Genomic DNA, 6,248 nt, shown 5'->3' with positions numbered 1-6,248 from the left:
GCCCCAGCACCAGCGGCAGCGCCCCCACTTCCGGTTCCCCCGCCACTCAGGCAAATGGCTCCCGGAAGTCCCGCCCCATCCTGCCGGGCCTCGGGGTGGCTCCCGGCTGTCCACTCTCCCTCGCTGCTCCAGCGCGCAGATGGCCGGCCACGCCCCGGGAGGTCCCCGCTTTGTTCCGTGTCCGGCCCTCTTTGGACTGTAGGCTGCGCGCTGGGGCCTCCTGTCTTCCTTCCAGCTGCATCCCTCCATCCCGCGTTAATGTCACCCCCGTGCAGAGACGACATTCGGGACCATGTGGCGTGACCTCGCGCTGACGCCATTCCCTTCCCTCCAGCCGACCTGGCTTCCTTCTCCACCGCACGCAATAACCCAGATTGCTGCAAGCAGGAGGGCAGTGAGGCCCCAAGGTTAACGAGGCAACCCCAACATTTATGATGGAATTTCTGTTTCCAGGACGAAAGTACGGATTCTGGGGCACTGCCTCTGCAGGGGGATCGCGAGTCACAGTCTTTTCCTTAATGATCCATCCGGTTTAGGGGAAGACATACATATGGTCAATATTGAAAACAGGAGGACCTCGTGCACTGGAGGGGCAGTGTCCCTCAGCCCAGCCTGCGCCCTCTCACAGTCCTGGCAGCCCTCGGATGTCTGGCTGCCGGCACTGCTCACCATGAGCCCAGCTTCTGGCTGAGAGGTGCTCCCGCTATGGGAGCACACTGACCACCAGGGGGCAGCTCCTGTGCTGCACGTTTGCCCCCTGGTGGTCAGTGTGCCTCATAGAATCAGTGGTTCCGCTGTTGGGTCGATTTGCAGGTTAGCCTTTTATTATATAAGAAGGCTAATATCTATCTATCTATCTACATAAAAGGCTAATATGCAAAGTGTCCCCTCAGAGTTCAATCAGGAGACTGGGAGTTCAGTTGCTTGCTATGACATGCGCTGACCACCAGAGGTGGCGTGGAGTGAAGGAAGGCTCTGGCTGGCACCTGGCAGCTGGGGAAAGAAGGCCGGATCAGCCTTGATTGCGGGCCAGGCCTAGGGACCCTACCCATGCACAGATTTCATGCACGGGGCCTCTACTATGATATATGCTACAGAAACTCGAGTTCTGTTAAGGGTAGAGAGGAGGGCTATGTAGAGTAGTGCTCTGAGCTGGCCCTTTTTAAAAAAATGTTTTTATTGATTTTAGAGAGGGAGGAAGGGAGAATGGTAGAGAGATAGAAACATCCATAGGCTGCCTCCTTCAGGCCCCCTACTGGGGATGGAGTCTGCAGCCCGGGCATGTGCCCTGGCCAGAATCGAACCAGTGACCTCTTGGTTCATGGGTCCAGGCTCAACCACTGAGCAACACTTGCTGGACTGAGCTGACCCTTTAAGGAAGGATGGGAGTCATTCATACCTGTGCCCAGAATACAGTAGCACCACAAAAATGATCAGGGGATTTAATTTTGTTGACAAAAACTGTTAATACTATAAAAACCTGGGAGCCTAAAGTTTCAAGACATATCAAATTACTTCTGAGATCACCTGTGCTTGTCAAGTGGCACTAATTTTAACAGTCATATATAATCCAAAATAATTTTGTCCCCATATAAAATGCATTTTACATTACTAGTTTACCTTGGCATTCTCTTGCAGAAGTTCACACCATGTATGGCACACCAGGAAGTGCTCAGGAAATGTTTGTTGTTTTAAGTGTTTTATTGAGAAGAGTTCGTGTTTGGGGAACTCAAATGATGGAATAAAGAGGCAACCCAGGAATAACAGAAGAGAAACAGCTGGACTTATTCTCCAGGGATAAATCTGTAAAATCTGGCATTTCCCCAATGTTAATACTCAACACACTTTAATGTAACCACCACTTTAACATACTGTCTTCCCTTGTGAGTTCTGAGCTAGCCAGAACCTTGTCCTGTGGATTCCTAGTACCTGGTGAGGTACTTGATCCATAATGGACACTCATAAAATACTGCAGAGTGAGGAATGAAATGATCAAGGGTTGAATGTGTGCCTGTGTGCAACCAATGGCCGGTCTACTTCTTGTTTTTTTCAACTTTTTAATTGAGAAACATAAATAAGGGAGGTGTGCCCCTAGGAAATACTAGATCTAGTTAAACTAGTCTCTGCAAATATTTAAATACCTTTATGGCTTAGGCCAGTGATGGCGAAACTTTTGAGCTCGGCGTGTCAGCATTTTGAAAAACCCTAACTTTGGTGCCGTGTCACATATAGAAATTTTTTGATAGTTGCAACCATAGTAAAACAAAGATTTATATTTTTGATATATATTTAAATGCCATTTAGCAAAGAAAAATCAACCAAAAAAATGAGTTTGCGTGTCACCTCTGACACGTGTGTCGTAAGTTCGCCATCATTGGCTTAGGCGGTCTTTAGTATTTTGGCAAAATCTCAATGTCACTGAACTCTGAAATTTATTGAGAGCTTGTCTCCTGATTTTTCTGTTTTAGCTTTCTAAACAATTCATTAAAAAAAATACATAGGTGGTATGGTGGAAAGGATTCTAAACGAGGCTTCAGCGTACCCTGGGTTCTTGTCCAAAAGCTATGGCTTATTTAACTTCTTCTAGCCTTTGTTTCTTAGTCTGCAAGACAGACTAGAGCCCTGGCTGGTGCCACGAAGTGGTTAAAGCATTGGCCCACGCACCAGAGGGTTGCGGGTACCATTCCCAGTCAAGGGCACATACCTGGGTTGCAGGTTCCATCCCTGGCCCTGGTTGGGGGTGCCTTTGGGAGGCAGCCAATTGATGTGTCTCTCTCACATCCATCTCTCTGTCTCTGTCTCTCTCTTCCCCTCCTTCCCTTCCACTCCAAAACTCAATGGAAAAAATATCTCCAGGTGAGGCTTAACAACAAATTAACAAAAAATGATGGACCAGATCATTGCTAAGTTCCTTACTAGTTCTAAACTTGCACCCTCCCTTCCCTCAGTTTCATGCAGGAACATAATTCTGATGGCACACACACTATCTTTCTCTTCACTTTCCATTCACAACCTCCCCCTCCCCCACAGAGCCCCATTCCCAGTCTGTATTTTCCATATAGTGGGAGTTGGTGATAGGTAAAAAGAAATTGTTTTCTGACTATGAGGCAAATTGACTGAAATTTACCAGGACAGCTTGTCCTTCAAGTTGTTTTTCCATTAATGATGGTAGGTTTTATGAACCCACCCAGATTCTTTAGTTTGGTTGACATGTGTTTTCATTTTTCTTTTTTTTTTTTTTTTTAAATATATTTTATTGAGTTTTTACAGAGAGGAAAGGAGAGAGATAGAGAGTTAGAAACATCGATGAGAGAGAAACATCAACCAGCTGCCTCCTGCACACTCCCCACTGGGGATGTGCCCGCAACCAAGGTACATGCCCCTGACCGGAATCGAACCTGGGACCTTTCAGTCCGCAGGCCGATGCTCTATCCACTGAGCCAAACCGGTTTCAGCAGTGTTTTCATTTTTCTTGGATTGCTGAGTTCTATGACAAGTGTATGTTGAACATTATAATAAACTGCCCAACTGTTTTCCAAAGCGATTTATCATTTTACAACCCCACCAGCAGTGTGTTAGAATTCCAGTTGTTCTGCATCGTCAATAACACATAGAATTGTCAGTCTTTTTCATTGTAGCTCTTCTAGTGGGTGTGTGGTGATATCTTGTGGTTTTAATTGGCATTTCCCTGAAGATCGATATTATTAAGCATCTTTTCATGTTGTTGTTGTTTTTTGGCCATTTATATATATCTCTTTTGCAAAGTGCCTGTCCAACAATTTTGCCCATTAAAAAATACGAGGTTAAAAAAAGGAAAAAAAAGAAAGAAAAACGAAAAAAAACCCACAAAAAACAAATAAAAATAAAATAAAAAAGAAAAAGAAATACGAGGTTGTTTTCTTCCTGTTGATAAATTGTAAAGCTCTCTTAGAGCAGTGGTTCTCAACCTTCCTAATGCTGCAACCCTCTAATACAGTTCCTCATGTTGTGGTGACCCCCAACCATAAAATTATTTTTGTTGCTACTTCATAACGACAATTTTGCTACTGTTATGAATCGTAATGTAAATATCTGATATGCAGGACGTATTTTCATTGTTACAAATTGAACATAATTAAAGCATAGTGATTAATCACAAAAACAGTGGGTTGTCTTTTCATTATGTTGATGGTTTCCCTTGTTGTGCACAAACTCTTTAGTTTGATGTCGTCCCATTTGTTTATTTTTTTCTTTTGTTTCCCTTGCTTGAGGCGATATATCAGAAAAAATATTGCTACTGAAAATGCCCATATATTTTACCGCCTATTTTTTCTTCTAGGATTCTTATCGTTTCGAGTTTAACATTTAAGTCTTTAATCCATTTTGAGTTTATTCTTGTGTATGGTGTAAAGAGGTGGTCTAGTTGCATTTTTTGGCATGCATCTGTCCAATTTTCCCACCACCATTTATTGAATATACTATATTTAGTGCATTGTATGTTTTTACTCCTTTGCCAACTATTAATTGACTGTAAAGACATTGGTTTATTTCTGGCTCTCTATTCCATTCCATTGATCTATATGCCTGTTCTTTGTAGTATAATTTGATATCCAATATTGTGATCCCTCCAACTTTGTTCTCCTTTGTCAAGATTGGTTCAGCTATTCGGGGTCTTTTTTAGTTCCATATAAATTTTTGGATTATTTGCTCTAGATCTGTGAAATATGCCATTGGTATTTTAATAGGGATTGCATTGAATCTATTGATTGCTTGGGGTAGCATGGACATTTTAATGATGCTAATTCTCCCAATCCGTGAACATGGAATATGCTTGCACTTGTTTTATCTTCTTCTATTTCTTTTTTCAATGTCCTATAGTTTTCCGAGTACAGATCTTTTACCTTCTTGGTTAAGTTTAATCCTAGGTATCTTTTTGTTGTTGTTGTTGCAATGGTAAAAGTGATTGTGTTTTGTTTTGTTTTAGTTTCTCTCTTCTTATTTTCTTCTTAAAGAAGACATTACATTTCGTACAATACTGGTTTGGTGGTAATGAACTCTTTTTTTTAATACATATTTTATTGATTTTTTAAGAGAGGAAAGGAGGGGAATAGAGAGTTAGAAACATCGATCAGCTGCCTCCTGCACACTCCCTACTGGGGATGTGCCCGCAACCGAGGTACATGCCCTTGACCGGAATTGAACCTGGGACGCTTGAGTCCACAGGGCAACACGCTATCCACCAAGCCAAACCGGTTAGGGCGGTAATGAACTCTTTTAGCTTTTTCTTGTCTGTGAAGGTCCTTATCTGTTCTTCAATTCTCAATGGTAGCTTTTCTGAGTAGGGTAATCTTGGTTGTAGATTCTTGCTCTTTATCACTTTGAATATTTCTTGCCAATTCCTTGTGGTCTGCAAAGTTTTTGTTGAAAAAATCAGCTGAGAGTGTTTTTTAAGTTTTTATTTATTGATTGATTTTAGAGACAGAGAGAAGGAGAGAAACATCGATTTTTTGTTTCATTTATTTATGCATTCGTTGGTTGATTCTTATATGTACCTTGGTCAGGGATTGAACCTATAACCTTGGCATGTTGGGACAATGCTCTAACTAAGTGAGCTACCTGGACAGGGCTCAGCTGAAATTCTTATTGGTGCTCCCTTGTAGGCAACTAACTGCTTTTCTCTTGCAGCTTCTAATCTCTATTTGTCTTTAACTTTTGGCAGTTTAATTATGATGTGTCTTGGCCTGGACCTCTTTGGGTTAACCTTGTTTGGGCCTCTCTGTGCTTCCTAGACTTATATGTCTATTTCCTTCACCAAGTTAGGGAAGTCTTCTGTCATTATTTTTTCAAATAGGTTTTCAATTTCTTGCTCTCTCTCTTTTCCTTCTGACATGATGTGAATGTTGGTACCCTTGAAGTTGTCCCAGAGACTCCTTACATTATCTTAAATTTTTGGATTATTTTTTCTTTTTGCTGTTCTGATTGGGTGTTTGTTGCTTCCTTATATTTCAAATTATTGACTAATTATTGGCTTCATCTACTCTACTGTTATTGCCTGTAAATTATTCTTCATTTTAATTAATGTGTCCTTCATTTCTTTTTTTAAGTGAATTTATTTATTTATTTTTTCTAATTAAATCTTTATTGTTCAGATTATTACATAGTTACTTCTTTTTTTCCCCCATAACTCCCCGCCTCCCAGTTCCCACCCCACCCTCCGCCCTCACTCCCCACCCACTGTCCTCATCCATAGACGCACGATTTTTTCCAGT

This window comes from Myotis davidii, unplaced genomic scaffold, assembly GCF_000327345.1.
Source record: "Myotis davidii unplaced genomic scaffold, ASM32734v1 scaffold97, whole genome shotgun sequence".
Taxonomy (NCBI): Eukaryota; Metazoa; Chordata; class Mammalia; order Chiroptera; family Vespertilionidae; genus Myotis; species Myotis davidii.
The sequence above is the reverse complement of the archived record's forward strand: the minus strand, read 5'-3'. Positions refer to the sequence as shown.